General features: G+C 37.6%; 1 pseudogene; it reads left to right on the top strand.

The window, feature by feature from the left end:
* Positions 1–247: 247 nt before the first annotated feature.
* On the top strand, positions 248–655 carry LOC121493622 (annotated as a pseudogene).
* The last annotated feature ends 8,963 nt before the right edge of the window (positions 656–9,618 follow it).

The raw sequence follows: 9,618 nt of genomic DNA, 5'->3' as shown, positions 1-9,618 counted from the left end.
GGCTTCCTGATGAGAAGAAAGAATTCCTGTAATTCCTGTTTGAATAATACTGACCTACTCAGCTATTGAATTCACTTACCAGATCCTGGTAGTGATACTCCACAAACCACACTGTGCCTTGAATTTTCCTCATCAGGACCAGCCATCGCACCTAGAGCAATAACATCGACTCCATTTAATTTTCCAATGGCCCCCTCTTTTCCTTGGCGCCACCTGCGGAGGTGGCAGCCATCGATTGCTGGGCATCATGGCTGCCCTCAGACCTCCAGTGAAGCCCAAGATTGTTAAAAAGAGGACCAAGAAGTTCTTCCGCAACCAGTCAGACCCATATGTCAAAATTAAGCACAACTGGTGGAAACCCAGAGGCATTGACAATAGGGTAGGCAGAAGATTCAAGGGCCAGATCTTGATGACCAACACTGGTTACAGGAGCAACAAGAAAACAAAGCACATGCTGCCCAATGGCTTCCGGAAGTTCCTGGTCCACAACATCAAGGAGCTTGAGGTGCTGCTGATGTGCAACGAATCTTAATGTGCAGAGATTGCTCACAATGTATCTTCCAAAAACTGCAAAGCCATTATGGAAAGAGCAGCCCAGCTGGCCATCAGAGTCACCAATCCCAATGCCAGGCTGCGTAGTGAAGAAAATGAATAGACAACTTATGTGCGTGTCATATTTGTGCTAATAAAACCATAAAACTACCAAAAAATATAAATAAAAAATGATTTTCCAATGGCTTTCCAGTGTAATTAGGGTTCATTTGTATTATGAGATTTGCAAGGTATCAGCACATAGGTGGTAACAGAAGTTAAGACAGTGGACACCATAGTCCCAGGATGCAATGTACAGAATAGGAAGAGAAAATGTTCGGTATCTCTTTGAGAGCTCATCCTTCTCCCATTTTCAGGCCATGTGTTTCAGAAAAAGATATAAACAAAATCCCAATTGCAGAAGTGGGTATGTGATCCAGGCCTGGTAATTCCAAGCCCTCCCTTCTCTTGGCCATAGTGATTGACTCAAGGATGATCACAGAACCCAAGCAAGCCAGTAGAGTATACCTCAGACATCTACAAAGTTATCAGAAAACAAACATTCTCTGTTCCCCAGGATTGTTAGCTATAATGATAATGTAAGCCTAGAATGGTCAGTGATCAACTTTGCCACCACATGGGGCCCACAGTATGGAGAAATACAGTGCAGACGATTCTACTGACAATATTAGAGCCTATGAATCAGGCCCACTGTTAACATTCTTGTTATTGCTTAGATTGGTCTGAGTTGGGTTTTGGTTCCTAGTAACTGAGTATAGAACCTCAATTAGCACCCATATTGTTGCTGTTGCATATGAAAAACAAGTACCAATAAAATAAATAACATATGAATGGCCAAATAAGTATAAAGAAAAACAAGGAAGCTAAAGAGAGCTAACAAAAATGACATATGGTTATGAAATATAGGATGGATCAGAAAGGTCATATGGCATGAAGATGAAGAAAAATTACTGAATTTGATAATGAGAAGATAACAGGTTACTTCTGAGGTAAAAGAGCTGTGGAGATGAGGCAGTAAGAAGGAGGGCTAAAAGAAAGATTAAGAAAGCGTAAATTGGAGCACCTGGGTGGCTCAGTCATTAAGTATCTTTCTGCCTTTGGCTCAGGTCATGATCCCAGGGTCCTAGGATCAAGCCCCATGTCAGGCTCCCTGCTCATTGGGGAGTATGCTTATCCCTCTCTTCCCTGTTCCTGCTCTCTCTCTCTCAAATAAATAAATAAAAATCTTTTTTAAAAAATTTAAATATAATTTGTGGTGCCTGGGTGGCTCAGTAAGTTAAATGTCTGACTCTTGATTTTGGCTCAGGTCACGATCCCGGCATCCAGCCCCAAGTTAGCCTCCACAGTCAGCGGGGAATCCACTTAAAATTCTCTTCCTCTCCCTGTGCCCCTCCCCCAACTAGTGCATTCTTTCTCTTTGTCTCTCTCTCTCTCTCTCTAAAACAAATGAATAAATCTTTTTTAAAAAATTAAATACAATTTGAAGTTTAAATAAAAAACACAGAGAACATGAGGGAATTTACATCTAAGAGGGCTTGTATTTTCAGTAGATAAATTGGAAAATATTCTACTAATCAAACAGCATGTTGGGTGTGAAGTAATTCACAAATACACAGGTTTGATGCATTGATCATGGATAGTGAAAGAGGCAACAAAAGAGAAAGTCCTTAGAGATGATGAAAAGAACATAATTGCAGGTCCTTAAATTCAAAAGAAATATTCTAATGAATAAAAACCCATTAGAGCAAAATCTAATTTCTTGCATAAGAATGAAAGGGAGAATAAATAAATGAATAAATGAATGAATGAATAAATAAAATAAATGAATAAATGAATAAATAAATGAATGAATAAATAAATAAAATCTAAGAGGAAGAAAGAAAGAAAGAAAGAAAGAAAGAAAGAAAGAAAGAAAGAAAAGGTCGCCAGACCCCAGGTCATGAAGAGCCTTGTAGGTGAGAAATATGGCTTTCACTCTCTATATCATATGGAAGGTACCAAACAGGGAAAGGCATAGTACCACCCATAAGTCAAAAAGATTGAGTTTCTATGTGTATGTGGAGGCAGGAGATAATATGGAAAATCTCTGTACCTTCCACTCAATTTTGCTATGAACCTAAAACTTTTTTTCTAAAATTTTATTTATTCATGAGATACAAAGAGAGAGAGGCAGAGACATAGGCAGAAGGAGAAGCAGGCTTCCTGTGAGAAGCCCGATGTGGGACTCTATCCCAAGACTCTGGGCTCATGACCTAAGCCGAAAGCATATGCTCAACCACTGAGCCACCCAGGTGCCCCTGGACCTAAAACTTTTGAAAAGCCTATTTTTTAAAAAGTACCTAAGATATAAAATTTTTAAAAGTCAGAAAATTAACATCCTAAAAAACAAAAACAGGAATGGATTTTCCTGGTTACAGTGTGAAGCAAGGAGACCAATTAGGAGATTGCTACAGAAATTGAGGCAGAGATGGGGGTTTAATATATAGATGTGAATCCAGGCAGTAGGCAGGAATGGGATAAACAAATTATAACCACATAGATGATATTTAAAACCATGAGACTGGGGGTGCCTGGGTTGTTCAGTTGATTAAGCATCTGCCTTTGGCCCAGGTCATGATCTCTGGGTCCTGGGATCAAGCCCTGCGTCTAAATAAAACTCTTTTTAAAAATAAAATAAAATAAAATAAAATAAAACACAATACAATAAAATAAAACCATGAGACTGGATGAGACAGAGGAGAGAGAGAGAGAAGGTCCAAAGACTGGGATAGGGTAGCCAACATCTCAGAAGAAACCCTCTAAGAAAAACACACTTGTAAGTAACAAGGATTAAACAAAGATGGGGAGGTGGGTAGGGAATGCAAAAGGAATTAAAATAACTCTTGAGTCTTTTGTTTTCAATTAGTAAGTCTCTAGAGAAAACTAGCAGTTGACTTTATACATTATAGTAATCATATTATCACTGACAGAAAACCATCGGGGATTTGTCTATGACAGCAGTTATAAAAGTTCAAATGAATTATATGACAAGAACTGAGGTATAATTGACTTATGCCAACTATGCCATTAACAACAGTTCTTTGCAGTTGCTTCTCTGTATTTGTTTTAAAAGTCCTCTTTCACACCTCCAGCTATTATTCACCATAGTACTGACAGGTATTCATTATATATCATTATCACTGATGTGAAACTTAATGAATTATCACTGATGTGGAAATTTAAATGAATCCACTGCCCTTAGTAATAATGGACTTTTGGGGGATCCCTGGGTGGCTCAGCAGTTTAGCGCCTGCCTTCAGCCCAGGGCATGATCCTGGAGTCCCGGGATCGAGTCCCACATCAGGCTCCCTGCATGGAGCCTGCTTCTCCCTCTGCCTCTCTCTCTTTCTCTCTCTCTCTCTCTCTTTCTCGCTCTCTGTCTCTCATGAATAAATAAATAAAATCTTTTAAAAAAAGAAAGAAAGAATGGGCTTTTCAAAATCATTTCATGGTATAAACAGATAAATAATACCCTTCACACTTAGCACAATTCAAAACAGCCAAGAGGTGGAATCAACCCAAATGTCCATTGACAGATGAATGAATAAATAAAACATGGTATATATTTACAACTAAATATTATGCAGTCTTAAAAAAATAAGAAAATCTTGTCACATGCTTCAAAATGGAAAAACCTTGAGGGCATTATGCTAAGCCAAATAAGCCAGTCACAAAAGAACAAACATTGTATAATCCTACTCATATGAAGTATCTAAAGTAGTCAAAATTATATAAACAGGAAGTAGAAGGTTGGTTGCCAAAGGCTGGGAACAAGGAAGAGGAAAAATTAGTGCATGGTAGGTATACGGTTTCAGATTTGCAAAATGAAAACATTCCAGAGATCTTTTGCACAGTGATGTAAACGAATATACTAACTACTAAACTGCACACTTAAAAAGATGGTAAATCTAACATTATGTATTTTTGCAATAATAAAAAAATAATAATAGTCCCCTTCAAACTGGCATCAGTTCTTACAATAAAGCAAGACTACAGATTTTCTTGCTTTCAATCTTGACAGGTAAATTTTTTTCATCCATCGAGCCCTGTATTAATCTAATCAGGCTGCTGTAATAAAATACCACTCATGGGGTGGCTAAAACAAACAAATTTATTTCCCACAGTTCTGGAGACTAGGCAGTTTGAGATCGAAGTTCCAGGGGCATTTGGTTCCTGATGAGATCTCTCTGAATTGCAAAGAGCCACCTTCTCACTAAGTCCTCACACGGCAGAGAGACGGGGGAGAATGAGCTTTCCCCTATCTCCTCTAGTAAGGACACTAATCCTATTGGATCTAGGCCCCAACCCTATGACCTCATTTAACCCTAATAACTTCTTTACCCCAAATACAGTCAATAATTTGTTATCATCTTCCCTATGGACTTCTACCTCTCTTTGATGAAACTGGCTAGTCTTTCCTCTTAAAAAAAAAAAAAAAGATTTTACTTATTCACAAGAGACTCACAGAGAAAGACGCAGAGACATAGGCAGAGGGAGAAGCAGGCTCCCTGCGGGGAGCTGGATGCAGAACTCGATCCCAGAACCCCAGGATCACAACCTCAGCCGAAGGCAGAGGCTCAACCACTGAGCCACCCCGGTGTCCCTGGCTAATCTTTTCAATACAACTTTTTAAAGAAGTTATAATGAATGGCTATTTCACAGTCATATTTTGCGTTTTCTCTGGTCTACCCACTGAACTTTGAATAAACAACAAATGGACGGTGTATGAAAGAAAAAGGAATTCATGAAACTTGACCTGTGTAAAAGGACCTTGAAAAAAAGGATCAGTCTTCTTTACCACTGTTATATTGCCATGCCTAGTGCTATCTATCCACACACACGTCCACACATGTATTTGTTTATGATATCAATTAAGGAGTGAAAAAAATGAAGAAGATACTGATAACTGATTCAGACTAGTAGCTCACTAATTAGATGATTTACCTGTGACAGTTCAAAATTCAACTATGATATGGCATCACAATTATAGGACCATATTTTATGAAGGTTTTACCTGTTGACTTCATTTGCTTCTATATTATACTTTTACTTTGTTCTAAAATGTGCCCTTGACATATCAAAGATGAACAACATGGTGGATTGGGGCTGAAAAACTTCAGATGATGAAAGTTATTTACAAATATGGCAGTTTCCCAATGGTTCTGAGTGTTGAAGTGCCCCATGTTCCTAGGAAACTCTTAGCACCACAAGAATGAAAGCACTAATCTGTGACACAATTATTAACTCATTTAACCCCCACAACAACCCTTTGAGGTAGGTTCTATTACTTAGGTAATAGCTACTGATATTTATTATATTTGAAATTAAAACTGAGAATTTCATAAAGCTCTCATTTTAAAATGATAGCTTTAAGAAATTCATGTAAAAATTAATAAACTTAAAAAATGTAAATACAAGGGCACCTAGGTGGCTCAGTTTGATGTACATCTGCTTTGGGATCAGGTCATGATCCTGGTCCTGGGATCCACCCATGTCAGGGCTCTCTGCTCAGCGGGGAGCCTGCTTCTCCCTCTCTTTCTGCTCCTCCCCCTGCTCTCTCTCTCTCTCAAATAAATAAAATCCTTTACAAAAATAACAAATAAGTAAATATAAACACAAATTACATATATTATATGAAAATAACTACATTTCCAAAAAAAAACAACAACGAAACATAGTAAGGCAAGTGCCATTGTTTCACATTTTTACAAATCTCTGTAGTTAATGACACAAAGTTTTACCACCACTGCTTTGTATCACTTCAAATGACCAGTGCAAATGTCAACATGGTGAAAAAGGTAAATAGCATTTTAGTGTTATCACGAAAACAGTTTTGACCTCATAGATCCCTAAAAAGATTGGGGGGAAGTCCAGGAGCCTATAGACCACACTTTGCGAACCACTGCTCTATTTTTCCTGTGTTACAATTACATTTTCCTAAATGATTGTTTCCTCCTGGTTGATTGTTCTCCGTCACCTACAGCACAGAACTCCAACTTCTGAGCCAGCCTCTATAGGATACGTCATTCTGCGACATCAGTCTACCTCTCCAATGACACCTCCCCAAATCCCTCTATAGTCACCAAACCCTACTCTAGAAGCAGGTCTGATCTATACCCCGGATTCCCATTTTCCTCTCATGTTAATATTGCACATACTATCTGCTTATGGGAAACATCCCACCCCTTCCTCACTGGCCATAAAATCATAGCCAGCTGAAGAGCACCTTCCTCAGTAATGGCGCCCCCCTGACTATTCCCATCCACAGTAATTTGTTCCTCCTATACACTCAGCATTTATTTTCCACATCATTCTTTCAGCACTTTCCGCACTGTTTTTGTTGAAGATATCCTTTGTGGTTCTTTTTCACAAATTAGTCACACTTTTATAAGCCAATGCCTTGGCTCCTCAGTTCCCTCAGGGGTGAGACTGTGTGTAACAAACCTTTGTACCTACCACAATGGGAAGTACATAGGTCCCAAAATAGATTTTGGGTGAAAAGTTGTGGTTGCCCCAGTTAGCCTACTGAAAGCCAACTCCTGACAGTCCTCAAGAAATAATTTGCTATCTAATAATCATCAATGAATATCTTTTATGGAATGTCAAAATAGAAAAAAAATGGAACATAAATTTCAGCTACAATGATGTAGACTCCTCTAATATGGTCCCTGGGACTACACTCTATGAGACAAACATTTCTTAAAAAATGTAAGCTTGACAAAGAACACGCACTTGTTAGTACAATACCCAATGGCCACTGCTCTTGATGACAATTCCTATTGTCCCAGCACAGTGGGGGAAAATAAAAAGACTAATTAGTGCTGATTGTGGTTTGTGTGCTCTTGACTACAGATCTTCTTGCTAACTGGGTGTCTAAAAACTGCTGCTTCTGGGTATATGCTGACAGCTTCCACTCTGTCTGAAGGTTTATTATAGAAGAAACAAAGAAAAGGATGCTCCAAGCTACTAAGTGCTGAAAATGTTTAGTCTCTTGCTCTCTAGGCAACAAGATTACACAGTATATTAAGCAAATTCTATTGAGAAGCCTTGAATGCTTTGAGGTTCTCATCATGGCTATTACAGTGAACACTGGAAGTGTGTCTTTGAGTCATCAAAAAATGATTTTATAAGCCTAGACTATTAAGTGAGCAATTAAGACAGAGATAAATATTCTCCAGGCTGATTTTAGTTTCTCATAAATTAGCATTAGAAAATCACCATGTCAAAGGTTTGTAATCTCCATGTGAGGTCTACCCTGAAGTATCAAGTGAGTGAGCAAGATTAAGTATACAGAAGGCTTGAATGGGTATTGGAGGTAATAGGAGGAAAAGTATTGAGACAAACCTGAAGATGAAAACTTTACATCTGTCTGAATGTAAATTGATTTTCCTGATAAAGTATATACTCACACCCATATCCTCTTTTGTATAGCTACTATGAAAAAGACAGAGATTGAGATGTCAGCAAATCTTTGCCTAGGCTTTCAGTCTTATGTGTAAAAAGCTTCTTACACAGAATTGAGTCTGGCCCATTTCTTGATATCATGATCAATTCCTAAGGATGGATTGTCCAATTAAATAAAGATATCCCATTTAAATATATTCATTTATCTGTTAAAGACATACTTTAAAAAGGTTAATATTTTATAAATCTTAAGGAAATTATATTAATCTGCAAATAAGCCTAAAAGAGCCTCAGAGATTATTTACTCCAAATCATGTGATTTCATAAAGGGAAAACCAGAAGTTCAAAGAGGCTATGATTTTCCAAAGCCCTACAGGTAATTATAAATAGAGGTAGGACTAAAACCCAGGCTCATGGTTCTCAGTCCAGGACTCTCCAGCACACTGTCTCTTTCATATCACACCTGCATAATCACATATGCCTGGGGTGATGGTTATTACAAATGTCAGTATTTATTAACCACATTCTCAGTATTTCGTAAATGAATACAAATTTCAAAAATCTGACAACTGCAAAATGAGGAAATATCTTTCCTCTTTAACATAGTGCTACCTAAATTAGACTAAATTGGAAGAAATATTTGTCTGAATTAATAAAAGTCTGAATTAAAGTATTTTGTTTATAACATATGTCATCCCACACAGCATTTGGGACTGTTTATGGAAGTATAACTGCTAAATACGAATAAAAATTTATCATCAGAACCACAAAGAAGAAAAGGTTGGAAGAAACAATTACAGACTCTAGAGATCTGGAGGAGGAGGGTGTGAAAGAATTAGAGTATTTATCATGATGAATTTCTGACTATTGTTCAACTATCAATTTGATGAAAAGCTGCCTGACTAGCAAAATGGAAAGAGAAACATAGTCAGTTACAATTTGACATTAAGCACTGGGATAAAATATTCTAATTCTCCAAGGAAAGTAAACATTTCCTACATCTCATGCTAAAATTAATTTCTCACATGGATCATATATCTCATCTACACCAATGAACAGCTAAGGCTATCTGTAAGTTTGTAATTTTCATACCAATTAGTATAATTAGATTGAGTTTGTAATATTAGCAAATACCACATATATAAATCTAAAAACGAGTGTTTCTCAATATACTGTTGAGGTACCAGCATCATCAGAACCATGTGTTTGTCAAAAATGCATATTTCTAAGTGTATACCTAAATCTAAAGAATCTGAATTTCTATGGGGTGTCTGGGTGGCTCAGTCAGTTAAGCAGGTGCCTTCAGCTCGGGTCATGATCTTAGGGTCCTGATATCAAGCTATCAAGCCTCATGTCACATCTTCCGCTCAGGGTAGAGTCTGCTCCTGCCTCTCCCTCTGTCTAGCTCTTACTCTCTCTCAAATAAATAAATGAAATCTTAAAAAAAAAAAAAAAGAATCCCAGGTGGGATTAAGAGTCTACATTTAACAAGTTCCAAAGTTGTTTCAAATGTACTCTAAAGTTTAAGAACCACTGACCTAAACCATTAAAGCTTTGATGAGCAATTCTCATTCCATAGGGATTCATGGAAAATTCCCACATGACACATGGCTACTATCTAAT

The sequence above is a fragment of the Vulpes lagopus genome, chromosome 6, assembly GCF_018345385.1.
Source record: "Vulpes lagopus strain Blue_001 chromosome 6, ASM1834538v1, whole genome shotgun sequence".
NCBI lineage: Eukaryota > Metazoa > Chordata > Mammalia > Carnivora > Canidae > Vulpes > Vulpes lagopus.
The sequence above is the reverse complement of the archived record's forward strand: the minus strand, read 5'-3'. Positions and strand labels throughout refer to the sequence as shown.